Below are 14,654 nucleotides of genomic sequence, written 5' to 3'. Positions count from 1 at the left end.
ACAGCAGTAAAATGTAAATTGGAGCATGCCATTTCCCTGCTTAAAACACCTCAATGGCTTCTCATCATGTTGAGCCTCAAGTCCAGACTTCCTGCTGGATCTTAGAAGGCCCTCCCTGAGAGGTCCTTTCCTGTTTCTGTAGTTTATCTTGGTCCTGTTCATGCTCAATACCCCTAACCTGCCATTGCCACCTTGTTGGCATTGTGCTTTCAGCATACTGCCCACTCAACTCCTTTCTTGCACCAGGGCTTTTATACCTGCTTCCCACTTCTTGAAATACTCCCCCATACCTCTTCAGTAAACACTTTTTAGTTTGTTGAATGAACAAATACATACTAACCTGTTAGTATAGGGATTCTTGTCCTTATTTCATAGCTGAGGACTGCAAGGCCCAGACGGGCTGAGTGTAATTTTTCAGGACATTTTTGGTTAAAAAAAAAAAACTTAATGGTTTTAGCAAAACCCTTGAGATGACCTCTGAATGGAATATTATGGATCATGTGTACAGACCTAAACCCATCGCTGCAACTGGGGCAGGGAATAGTCTCATCTGATGGGCCTTGGTCATGCGTCCACACCACTGCTGAGGGTGGAAGCAGCTCCAACCAACACACATGGTGTGGGGATGAGTGAAGGGAGGCTCCTAAAGCAGCTTTATTTGTAATAGCCTCAGACTAGAAACGGTCAAGATGGTTAAACAGGTGAATGGTTAAACACACTGCGGACAGTCATGCCATGGATTCTACCTAGCAATTAAAAGGAAAGGACTATGGATGCTTCCAGCCACTTGGGTGGATCTCAAGGACATTATGTTTGGTGAAAAGAGCCAGTCCCAGAAGGACATATGCTGCATTATTTCATTTATATAACATTCTCTAAATGAGATGGAGAGCAGATGAGAGGTGGCCAAGGGTTAGGGAAAAATGGGGCAGAAGGTAGGTGTGACTGTAAGGCACAGCATGAGGGATAGCTTACAGCCACAGGATAGTTCTGCACCCTGGTGGTTACATAAATCTGCATGTAATACAACTGGAGTGATAGACATTGCATCAATGCCAGTTCCCTGGTTTTGATATTGTACTAAGTTATGTAAGACAGAATAATTGAGAGACACTGGATCAAGGGGACCTAGGACCTCTCTGATTATTTTTGCAAGTTCCTGTGAATCTATAATCATTTCAAAATGGAAAGCTTAACACAGAATACAAAAGAGTGGGTACTCCCTAGTGGCAACAATATACATTACCAGTCTAACATGTGTACACTCAGAAAGGTCTTGTTAAAACTGTGCCAATGCATGTTATTGTTACTATACTTTTAAAGATTTATCTAAAAAATCAAGAAGCGAAATGTATGTGATAATTAAAGATACAAAAATTAAAAACATTATTTGAATAAAATTAAATTCTTATTGTGATTTTAAACACAAAAAATAAATGTAAAAATTAAACTGTTAGCATTTCTGGTGTTTGTTTTGCATCTAGTGGGTGGTAGGAAGAATCTATGTCATACTTTGCATATGTGACATTATGCATCCAGAACAACACATTTGCATCTAAGAGTGAGTGAACTGTTTAATAGCATGAAATATTTCCAGGCTGCAACGAAGAACCATTGTGAATTTTGCACTGATATATAAGTACCTATGAAACTGTGAATTTGAACTCAAAGAGAAGGAAAAAAATACATACCTGGCACTATTCAGAGGTGAGATTTCTTACGGAGAACCTACTACATTTAGGTGATCTGAGAGGAAATGTCTGGAAGTTTATATTTTTTCCTATTGCTTCCACATTCAATTCCTCCCAGACATGGAAGCAATGTTCCTGCTGGCAATAGCACAACCCATAAACCTAAGCTGATCCTACACGCCAAATCCATAACATTTGAATCCAGTCACATTTTCTTTTGAGGACATACAGAGGTCAAGAGATGAGGTGCCTGGGCAATGCCAGTTCAGTGAGCAGGTGTACAGGGTCAGGGCCATGGGTCATGCAGGGCAGCACTGGGCACACCTCTCGAGGAACAGTGGTGCCCATTCCATACATCCATGAATAGATGTGCGCTGTGTTTTTGGGTTCTTATGGACCCTCAAAGTGTAGAGTCCAAGACAGGGTCCTTCTTGGTTTCCTGGACAGGTAGCATCTTAGTGCTTATGTGGGTATGAAGTCACTGCTGACTCCATGGTCATGTGTCACCAGGTTTACACCTTCCCCTCCAGCAGGCTGAGCTGTCAGAGCATGTGGAGGCTGCCCTGCTTACCTTGGTCTTTCCACTCAGGAATAGCACACAGGTGCTGGGGCTCAGAAGCTTTGGGGGCAATGAGCTGGATAGGATTCTCTGTGGGTCCACTGGGAGCCCAGCTCTGTGGTCTCTCTCTGTGAAGTAGAGCACAATCTCACTGCAGGGAGACTTTGGGGTTTGCTGCTCCTGGGCCAGGGAGGTGCTGCTGCAGTTATGTCTTGGATTCCATGCCACTCTGAAATGCAAGGGCAAAGACTTCAACTAATGCTGCTTCCAGACCTGCTTATCCTAGTGTTACTTTTGGAAAATGCTTTCTTCTTGTTTTTTAAAAAATTCATCAAGTATTAGTTTCTTTAGAGATGGCCCTCCAAATTCCTTCCCTCTCAGTGTGCTCATGCCCTTCCTCCCATCAAGAGGTGGAAATGATGCTGCAGTAGTTCTGCGTGTAGACCCTAAGAAGCCTGGAAACTCCACTGTCTTTCTCTCTGGAAGCTAAGCTGCCATATTTTATAAGATTTGCACTGTCTAATGAATGATGAGAGGGCATGGAGGGAAAGAGAGGCTGCAAAGGAAGAGCACTGAGGCACCAGTCTTGTGAATAAAGCTTTCTTTGGATCTTCCAGCTCCCAGGCCCCTAGCAAACGCAGCCAGGTGGCTCTGAGTCCATGCAGTGTGGAGCAGAAGAACCCCCCAGCCAAACCCTACCTGCTTTCTGTCCCACAGAATCATGGGAAATAATAAGGAGCTGTTATGTCAAGCCACCACATTTTGTCATGTAGCAGCAGATATCTGAAACACTCCTCAATAAAGTTTGGGAAAACTTGACTGTTAAATGTTTGAGCACCTACTATTTCTTAGGTGTATGCTAGGGGCTATGGCTATGGAGATAAACAAGAAAAATTCCCTGACTCAAGAGCTCACTAATCAAAACAGCAAAGAGGAAATTATAACAGAGCAATTTGCAGAATGGATGAGCAATAGGAAAAGTGTAGGGGACTATTGAGGACTAGGGGGGAGGGAGAATCCTATCCCACAAAGGCAGGATCAAGGACTGACATCTATCCCAGTGCCACCACCCAGCAACTACTACTGGCAGCAGTTTGTAACATTTCTCTCTAGCATTTTGTCAGTGGATTGATTTGCCATGGATGCAATGACAATGCTCATTATAAATAATGTTGAAGGCTCACTATGTGCTGGATGCTGGGAGCCATTCCATTGCTTCCCTTGAAACCACTCAGAAAGAAGGCTACTGCTGTGGTACCCATTGTATAGATGAGGAAGCCGAGGCTTACAGAACTGAAGGTCAGACAGCCAATGAGGCACAGAGGCAGGACTCCCACCCAGGTGCTTCAACCCCAGAGCCGGTGCCTGCAGCCAGACTGCTCACCTGCTTTCTAACTTAACATTATAAATTAAGCATATCCTTATGGTATTAAAAGTGATGTCTGAAACAGCATATTACTCACTGTATACTATGTTACTTTAAAGTCTAAGATTGAACACTTCAGATTATTTCCAATATGCAGAGAGCACCTTTCCACATAAAGAGTTACTTTTGTGTTTATTTATGGGCCCATACTCTTTGATCATTTAAAAAATGGTTTGAAGGTCAGGTGCGGTGGCTCACTCTTGTAATCCCAGCACTTCGGAAGGCCGAGGAGGATGGATCACGAGGTCAGGAGATCGAGACCATCCTGGCTAACATGGTGAAACCCCGTCTCTACTAAAAATACAAAAAATTAGCCGGGCAGGGAGGTGGGCGCCTGTAGTCCCAGCTACTTGGGAAGCTGAGGCAGGATAATGGCATGAACCCCAGAGGCAGAGCTTGCAGTGAGCCGAGATTGCGCCACTGCACTTCAGTCTAGGTGACAGAGCAAGACTCCGTCTCAAAAAAAAAAAAAAAAAAAAAAAAGTTTGAGGCAAATGTATAAGAAGCCTTCTCAGTATTGGATTATTTTCTTAGGATGAATTCACAGAAAGGTAAATAACAAGTATTTTAATTTTGGGGTTTTCCACAAGAAATTTCTGGCAGTAAAAGGCAATCAATCTTGGTGGTTGATAAAGTTATGCCCATCCATATTTACAGCAATTATCCCCACATTTCATAGTTTCTCCGGAAACACAGAGAGCCACTTCTGCAGAGGACCCAGCCAGTTATAATGAAACTGCCTGTAAATTTCTTCTCAAAACTTGAAGTGAACCTGCGGCTAAGGTTTGAGAATTCAAATGTGGCCCCTGGGCTGGTCCTTCAGCGGATGAGGGCAAAAAGCAGAAGTGGCTTCACCTCCCTGCCCTTCCCCATACCTCAGAATTGGGCTAGCCTTTGGTAAGCCCTGCTGCGGGTGGGTGGCATGGGTCGTTTGAGCCACATGTCTTCTTGGTAATTGGTGGTGGGGATGGGGACACCTCCTTAAGGAGGAAATATTGTCACTGTTTTGCCTTCCTTGGGCCTGATGTCATCCCAAATGTCACAACTGCTTATGAGGCAGGCAGGAAGGGTCCTATAGCCCCTATTTATAGATGCAGAGGCTCTGGGAATAACCTGCCCTGCCAGCTGCTTCTCACCCTGCTTTTCTGGTGATGAGTCCTTCTTATGTTACCGATGAGTCTGATAATCCCTGGGACCCCGCTGACCCCAGAGCCAGGGAGGAAGAAGCATTCCTCTTCACTTCCTCCTACTCTCTTATGTGAGGTAGTGGTAAGATCAGACAAACCTCTGATATAATGGTGTGCTGGTAAATGCTTAACCCAAGCCCTAAACAAATGAATATATATATATACACACACACACACACACACACATATATGTGATTATTATAAATTTTACTGCTATAAAGGATATGTAATGAACACTTTACAAATAATAATAATAAAATAGGCAATACTCTCTGTTGTAAATTCCATATAGTTGATTGATTCTAACAGAATGCTTTCACTGATTTTTGCCAAACTTTGGCATCCCTAGCCGATCTATGGTCTCAATTTAAACATTATTTGACAAATGGAGTTGTATTCCAATCCACAGTGCTTTATCCAATACATTTATAGTCATGAAATCTGATGTGTTATCTACTGTTAAGTGATGTCTCCTTCCCATACAAACTATATTGATTATATTGCAGCCACTTTCAGATTCAGCAGTATCTTATATTGAAACTTCACTCATTTGTCAATGGTGTGAGTGACTGTGTTTACTTGGATAATAGTTTTTAAAAACGGGAAAATATTATCTCAATTCTTTGCACTATTCGCAATGCAAGGGCTATAGACATAGTGCAATTTAAGTTTAATCTACATTATTAACCTCCTTCACCATTTTCTGAAGTCTAATGAACATAACAACAAACCAAGCCCCTGTTTGTAGCGTTTTCCAATTTCCATGGTGTAAACACTCCCTCTGTGGACAATCGGAAGCTACCAACATGAAATCCCTACATGCAGAGTTGGGGAGGAACCTGCAGTAGCCAGCAGGATAGAGGGTTTCCACCACTCAGAACAACAGGTGTGCCTCGCCTATTTAGGTAATAGCAAAATGTAACAGAGTGGTGCATTTTGAGTATTAATTACTTTTGTTTTTAACATAATTTATTAAATTATATGTTTATATAATTTAATTTTAGTTTTAATGGCACAGAAGTATCTTTCTTCTTTCTGGATCAACCACATGGAATTTCAATTCTACCGTGAATATTATCTTTGAAACCACAATATTGTCAACGCTATATATTTGCTTTCTAATTTTTAGAGTTGACCTATAAACAAAGCAAGTAAGATACCTTTAGTTAGCTAATACAAGTATTTTAAACCATGATGATATAAAAAACAATAATATAGAAAACAAAAGAGGGGGAGGAGCAAGGGAGGAAGAATAACTACATCAGTACAGACTGAGTGTCCCTTATTCCAAATGCTTGGGTTTGTAACACAAAGGATAAATGCTTGAGAGGATTGGTACCGCATTCTCCATGATGTGATTATTTCACATTGCATGCCTGTATCAAAACACCTCATGTACCCCATAAATATATGTACCTACTATGTACCCTCAAAAATTAAAAATAAAGAAAATGAAACAAAACAAAATGCTTGGAACCAGAAATGTTTTGGATTTTGGACTGTTTTAGATTTGGGGATATTTGCATTATGCTTACTGTTTGGGCATCCCTAATCTGAGAATCTGAAATTTGACACAGCCCAATGAATTTTTCATGTGAGTATTATCATAGGGCTCAAAAAGTTTTGGATTTTGAAGCATTTCAGATTTTCATTTTGGATTAGGGATACTCAACCTCTATTCTTGTCTTTCATAGCTGCGAATGCCATCCTAATTTGATACATAAAAGAGTGAACATACTATTTAAGGTCATGAAGGAAATTATTGAAAGGTATGTAAAATACAATGAACAGAGTTGAAAAGGCAACATTTAGAAGGATAAAATAAAAATACAATTACAAATCAGTAGTAGAAGAGAGTAAGAAGGAGATAGGGTAAGCACTCTATTTTCTTATTTTTTATGTCTGAAGGCCCAAAGATATTGTCAAAAATTCATAAATCCTAAAGAAGTTTATTAGTTGAAGTTATAATGAAGATCAGAATATCTAAAAACAACTACTCTTGGTGATTATTTGGGCAAATGGAAAATGCTCAGGGGCAAAAGGGAAACTTATTTTTATGTTCTTATAAACTGACTTTTGTTTTCCAGGTGTGGGTATTATTTTATAAGTAACCCCTCCCCATATCTACTATTAAAAATGCAACTTTTGCTTCCTCCAGCCCGGACCTTATTTACTTTGCAGTAATACCTTTTACAGCATATTTTAATTTCCACTACATGTAGAAACATCCCAGAAGGCCTGAAGTCACACATAATCCCTGTCTCCAGTTCTCATGGCCCACTACCTTCCCCTCCACCAGCTGGGGTTTAGGAGTGGGGGGGCGGGGAGCGGAATTCTCCTGTTACACTGGGGAGCTGCCACATTTTGTGCCTGTCTGCATCACAGTAATTCACAATGCGCTAAACATTGCACTTTGCCATATGGTACATTCTTATTTTTCAATTCTCATTACCTCACATTTATAAACAAACAAACAAACAAGGCTTCAGGAAGTTCAGTGCCTTGCTCAGAGTCCTGCAAGTTTAGTGGCTTATACTGGCGGGTTCCTTCTCTCTTGTAGCAGAGAATTAAGACAGAGAATCCAATATCCCCAGCGTATCCTCCCCCAGGAAATGTGGGTGGTGCTCCCCCGACAAAAAGAAGTCAATGTCTAAGGTTCCCATCTTGTTTCATAATCCCCTTCAAAAAGGAGGAATTGTAGTCTGAGAGGGTATTTTGTTCCCCAATGACTGAGGACAGGGCAGGGGCAGAGAAGGCTTCCCCTCTCTTCTGGCCCTGGAGGCCCTGGAAATGCACTGTGCAGTCACTGACGTGCCCTCAGGCAGGACCCTGGTGGGAAGGGGGCTGTTCCAGGTCTGCCAGCTTCACACCCTTACTCTATTGAATTATCATGAAAACAAAATCTGTGAAACAGCTGTGATCTTCATTTTCTGATGAGGGAACCGAGCCTCAGTGCCCCCGAGATCACTGGTCTGACTCCAAAGGTTTTTCCTCTTGTCCCCGCCCCAGCAAAGGGTGGCAGGACCAGGAACTGCCCCTTCCGCCTGGGGACGGTGCCCTGGGGCAGGATCCCCAAGGCTCCTCTCCACCGTGGAGGCTGAGGCCAAGCTCAAGGCACAGGGCACAGGCTCTGGTGGGGCGTGTCCAGGGTTGGGCGTCAGCGGAGGCCGCAGGGGCTGGGGCGAGGCAGCCACTGGAGCGTGGAGCCGGCCCCACCTGCAAAGCCCGGGCTTCCCCTCTGACAAAAGCTGCTGTCAGGAGGGGCTGTAAAGCAGCAGAGAGGCCCGGGTGAGGGATCTGCACCCCGAGGAAAGGAGGCAGGCGTTTCCTGCACTTAACCCCGCAGGAGCCGGGAAGGAAGCTCCTCCACGGAAAAGTGTTCAACCTTGCCCAAGCTCGCAGGTCCACCAGCGAAGCCCCCACCCCGCCTTCCCGCGCTGCTCTCTGGAGGCTGCCGACCTCGACCTCACGCAGCACTCTGTCCCCACCAGCTCCAGCCTCCTAGGCCCAGAGAAAGTGGCCCATAGTCCCCTTGGCGTTTTCTCACTCTGCGTGCCCCCTCCTGTGTGTCCCTGGGCAGTCTCTCAATGACCCGCTGTAAGGCGCCCTCCTAGGGACAGGAGCGTCTGGCTCCGGTCCCTGGCTGAGAAGACCTGTCTAGGCTGCCCCCCGCCGCGCCTCTCCCAGGTGCCTCCCTGGTTGTGGCGGGAACAGCCAGGTTTGTTCACTGGGAGATGGTGTCCTGGCCTTGGGCGATTTCTCTGACTAGGGGGCTGACCCCCACTGACCCAGTCACCTGATCACCATCACCGGCCAGATCCGCCCCCCACCGCACTTGGGTGGTGCAGGTGTTCACTCGGCCAAACTGAGGTGCGCGAGCAGAAAGCGTCTCTCTCGGCGGGGCTGGGGTGGACGCCAGCACTGGCCCCTGGGGCTGTTGGTGAGAAACCTCGCTCAGCAAGAGGCCCGGTAGTGCTGGAGGCTGCTCTGGGGCTTCCGCCCCCTGGCCGCTGAGGTGAGATATTCAAATATCGGTGGACGGGGTTTTCCCAGGTTAATCCTCTCTTAAGGGACTGCACAGCAGGGAGAGAAATAGAAGAATCTCCAGGCCACCTTCAGAAGTGCAGATGGATTCCTTGCAGAGTGCTAGGGGGAAGATACCTGATGGGCCCTCTAGTTCAACAGATTCCTCCCCATTCCACAGACAGCCCAGAGAGGAGAGGCACAAAAGATAATAATGACAAGGAATAAACATGACCGTGATGCAGCAGCTACGTTTGCCGTGTGCCCACTTGCGTGCCAGGCTTTGGGCCAGGTGCTCTGTGCACTTGCTTTTCATGATTCTGCCAGGTATGGATCGATGTACCCACTTTACAGATGAGAAAACCGAGCTCCAAGGAGAGAATGATATGGACAGAATCTATCTCAGAGCCGGAGGCTTGGCTATGCTCCTTACTCACCCCACCACATTGAATCCCTCAACAAGCTGTCAGCAGCGACGTCATTAGCTTCATTTCACAGACACACCTCTGAAATGAACTCGTGTTTTACTTTGATCTCCCCTGGTTTTCCAGGCCTCCAAGCAGCCTCTGGGGCCACCTTCCCTGCTGGCCAGCTGTGTCCTTTCCTGCTGGAACTATCCAGACCCAGGCTCCCCATGCTCATCAGCCTTGAACCTGGCATCTACTTGGGACTGACCTGCTGGGTGGCCACTTCTCCAGAGCCACCTACTCACTATTACCTGCTAGATGCCTTGTGAATCCTCTTTATTTATTTATCTTTGGGGGTTTGTATGATTTTGTTTGTTACTTGTAAACAATGGATTCATTTGACTTTTATCAAGTCATGTAAATGGATCTAATTTTATTTTTTGGCGTATGTCTACCTGGTTATCCCAACAACGTTTATTAACTGTCCATCTTTCCCCACTGATTTGAGATGCCACCTTTCTGTATGATACATTTTCACAGTTGAGGCTATTTCTGGATTTTCTATTCCGTTTCGTTGTTCTCTGTTTATTCCCATGACACACTGTTTCCATGATAAAAGATTTAGGGCCAGGCATGATGGCTCACACCTGTAATCCCAGCACTTTGGGAGGCCAAGGCGGGCAGATCACGAGGTCAAGACCAGCCTGTCTAACATGGTGAAAACCTATTTCTACTAAAAATACAAAAATTAGCTGAGCGTGTTGAAGGGCACCTCTAATCCCAGCTACTTGGGAGGCTGAGGCAGGAGAAACACTTGAAACCGGAAGGTGGAGGTTGAAGTGAGCCCAGATCATGCCACTGTACTCCAGCCTGGGCAATAAGAGTGAAACTCTGTTTCAAAAAAAAAAAAAAAATGTAGAGCATATTTTAATTTCTGAAATACCTAGCCTTCCCTCCTGCTCTAATTCTCTCTCTCTTTTCGTTCTTTTTTTAAATTTTTTGTTTTTTATTTTTGAGATAGAGTCTCACCCTGCCGCCCAGGCTGATGATTTCGGCTCACTGCAACCTCGACTCCTGGGTTCAAGTGATTCTCCTGCCTCAGCCTCCTGAGTAACTGGGATTACAGGTGCATGCCACCACACCCAGCTAATTTTTGTATTTTTAGTAGAGATGGGGTGTCATCAATTTGGTCAAGCTGGCTTCGAACTCCTAATCTCAAGTAACCCACTTCCCTCAGCCTCCTAATCCTCAGTGTTAGGATTACAGGCATGAGCCACTGTGCCCAGCCTCTCTCTCTTTTTTCTAAAAAACTTTTATTATGGAAAAAAATTGAACATCTATAAACTGAGTACAGTAATATAATGAACCACTATATATTCAACATCCAGCCTCAACCTGGATTAACATTTTGCCGGTTTTGTTTCATTTATACCCACTCCTTACCCCACTTAATTATTTTCATAGTTTTTCAACGTACAATTTTATGCGTGTTGAAATGCACAAATCTTATCTGTATGGTTTTGACAAATTTGTTCCACAATTGTAACACACATTCCTATGAAAATATTAAATATTTTCATCACCTCACAAAGTTTATGCTTTTATCCAATCAATAGCCCCTTCCCAGGGCAACTGCTGTTCTGATTTTTTTCACCATAGGTTAGTTTTGCCTGCTGGATAATTTTATATGAATGGAATCACAGTATGGACTCTTTTGTGTACAACCTCCTGTAGTCAAGCTTAGTGCCTGTGAAAGGAATCCGTGTTGAACAGTGTATCGATAGTTGGATTTTTTTTTTTTTTTTTGAGACGGAGTCTCGCTCTGTCACCCAGGCTGGAGTGCAGTGGCCGGATCTCAGCTCACTGCAAGCTCCACCTCCCGGGTTTACGCCATTCTCCTGCCTCAGCCTCCCGAGTAGCTGAGACTACAGGCGCCCGCCACCTCGCCCGGCTAAGTTTTTGTATTTTTAGTAGAGACGGGGTTTCACTGAGTTAGCCAGGATGGTCTCGATCTCCTGACCTCGTGATCCGCCCGTCTCGGCCTCCCAAAGTGCTGGGATTACAGGCTTGAGCCACCGCGCCCGGCCTGGATTTTTTTTTTTTTTAACTGTAGAGTAGAATTTCACTGTATGAATATATCATGGATCATTTATTGATTACCCATTAATGAACTCGTGGGTTGTTTCTGCTTTTTAGTTATTATGAATAAAGCCATCGTGAATATTTATGCATAATCTTTGCGTGGACATGTGTTTCCATTTTTCTTGGCTAAGTGTCTGGTGGTGAAATTGGTGGGTGGGTCTCATGATAAGTGTATATTTTACTTTCTAAGAAACTGTTAAACTGTTTATGAAAATGTTTGCATCATTATACATTCCTATCAGCAATGTAGGAGCATTCTAGTTGCTCCAGTTGCAACATTTAATGTTGATGGTCTCTAAAATTTTAGCCATTGTAAACGAATGTGCTGAGGTGTCTCAATGTGGTTTTAGTTTGCACTTCCTTAATAATTAATAATGTTGAGCACCTTTTCATGTGCTTTTTGGCCATTTGGAGATATATATACATATATATATATTTGATAAAGTGTCTCTTCAAGTCTGTTTTTCTGCTTTTTATTGGGCTGTTCATCTTTTGATTATTGATTTGTCAGAGTTGTTTATATACTCTGGATACTTCCTTGGTCAGTAATATTTTCTCCCTGTCCATGACTTGCCTTTCATTTACTAACAGTGTCTTTGATTAAAAGAAGTTTTAAATTTAGATGAAGTCTAATTTATCAATCTTTTCTATTTTGGTTATTGCTTTCTGTATCCTGTCCAAGAAAAACTTTGTCTCCTCTCAAATTGCACAGATATTCTCCTATGTTTTCTCCTAGGACCATGGCAACTTTAGTTTTTAACATTTGTGTCTAAGAAATAATGTAATCCCCACCAAAATTCTAAAGTCATTCTTGATAGAAACAGAAAAAATTTCTGAAATTCATATGGAGCCACAAGATACACCAAATTTTGAGCTAAAAGAAGAGAACAAGGCTGGAGGCATCACCATCTGGTTTCAAAATATATTACAAAGCTATAGTAAACAAAACAGCACTGTTCTGCCATAAAAACAGACACATTGACCAATGGAACAGGAGAGAGAACCCAGAAATAAAACCATGCATTTATGGTCAATTGATTTTCAACAAAAGTGCCTTGATTTGTTTTCATTACGGGTAACCATGTCGTTTCAGCATCACTTGTTGAAAAGGCTTTTGTTTCCCATGAATGTCTTTTCAAAGCATTCCCTAACCTTCCATACTGCCATTCCCCTTCCCCTTCCAAGGCTGCTGCTCACTGACATCCTCCCTCTGGTCCCACAGGACCTTCCTCAAAGTGGAAACTCTGTAGATAGAACCTCATTTCTGGCAATGCTGCATCACTGATGTGAAGAAATAAAGCACTCAGAGTTAAACTGAAGTTTCAACTCTTTATTCCTACTTCCCTAAAATTAAACCATTTTGGCATGACAGATGTGAGTCTGTGTGTGGTGGGTGAGACCTGTATCGTGTGTGTGGTGTCTATGAACTCCCCCAAAGACAGACTGGATCTCGCCACACTAGGCATCTTGCACAGTACCAGGCATATGGTGGTGTGGAGATGGTAGAGGAATACATGGATGCATAAATCATGAGAGGCCTTATCCAGCACCTTATTGGAGCTCATACCAAAAGTGATGCCAGCACTCTTGATCTCACACACCAAAGATAAATGTGCTTAGCCTAAAGGACTTGTTCTTAGCTTGAAAGCTCATTGGGGAAAGCATTCTTATTTATTATTTGTGCCTCCAAAACCCAGCTTAGGACTTGGTCCTGGAAAATCCTAATGCCAATTGAAATGGGTTGAATGGCCTGTATTCACCTGGTGATGGCTCACGGTTCTTCATCTTCTCAGTGGGCTCCTTTTGAGTTTTATGTTAACTCTACCAATATGGAGTTGGATCTTCAGGCCAGCTTCGAAAATTATGACAGAATTCACTCATTTGTAGTTTTCCAATCCTCCCTCCTTTCTCCAAGTTTCATGGGATGTCAGCAGTGGTATTGACTATTTCTCCTGCAGGCTCCAGGTGTCCTGTGGGTTTATCTTCCGTTTGCACCAGTACTCACATCTCCCTGAAAGTACAGTCTGATGGTGGGATCCTCTCTCTTTTTCTGGAGTTAATTATGATTCTCTTGGGGAATATGGAAATGCAACCAGCACCCAGGAAGCTGCTTTCTCTCCAGATCTGTTAAACATGTCCTGTTGCTGTGTAAATAGTTTTCATTTTTTCTCCCAAGATGGTATAGAAAATACATTCTAGTAATGAAGTGGGGGAGTGCTTGTGATGAATTAAGTGAAAGAAAAACCCAACAAATTATGAAGGGGAATATATGGCATGATTCCAATTTGTTAAGAACAAAAAATAAGACCAAAGAAATATACTTTGGTAAACATGGAAAAAAAAGACTGAAATGCTATTGCTCAGCAGAGGGTATTAGTGAGTTTTATTTTATTCCTTCTTCTTTTTATTTTTACATACTATTTAGAATTAACATGCTTTATTTTAAAAGTCAGAAAAATATTTATTTTATAATTATTAACTTTTTAGTATATTGCCCTGATAAGTGATGGTAAGTGCTCTGAAGAGATCATAGTGGAGACCGACAGGCTACCAAAGTGCATTCTCTCTTATAACAGGACTGAGGCTGGCCCATGGCTGATCTACACTTCCCAGTCTTCCTTGCAGCTTGATATGGCCATGTGGTTACAATGGCATGTTAGCCAAAGTGATGTAGACCACTCAGAGGCTGGGTCTTTATCGGCACAGGTGTGTCTTGTCTTGTCCACTTCCTTTCCTTTTTTACAGACTGGATGCAGATGACAAGACTCTAAGGGACAATGGAGCAGTATTCCTAAATTGCTATATGGGGGAGAACTACCTGCCAACTTGAACGACTGGTGTAGACTGCTCTGCAGCAAGGAAGTAACCTTCATAGCAGCTCTGCCCTGTTCATCATTGTTTCTTCAGGGCCTACCTGGGACCTGGCACAGAAGAGATGCTCAGTGTGTGTTTGTTGATTGGAACTAAACTTTTACTTTTCTGACATCTTTGTCACAAAGCCATGAAGAAATTACATATCCTTATGACAATTTACTTAGAGTAAATTGCCAACTTTTTCTTTAAGTTCCTAAATATGTTTCTGATAGCTGCTTTAAAGTTCTTGTGAAATAATTTACTTAGAGTAAATTGTCATAATACATACTATTTTTATGTAAAATGTGAGATTGCAACAATATGCTTCCATTGATTTCTCACTCTTTGGTGCTGTAGTTGTGAAAT

The sequence above is a fragment of the Theropithecus gelada genome, chromosome 9 (genome assembly GCF_003255815.1).
Source record: "Theropithecus gelada isolate Dixy chromosome 9, Tgel_1.0, whole genome shotgun sequence".
NCBI lineage: Eukaryota > Metazoa > Chordata > Mammalia > Primates > Cercopithecidae > Theropithecus > Theropithecus gelada.
Note: the sequence above shows the minus strand (reverse complement) of the source record.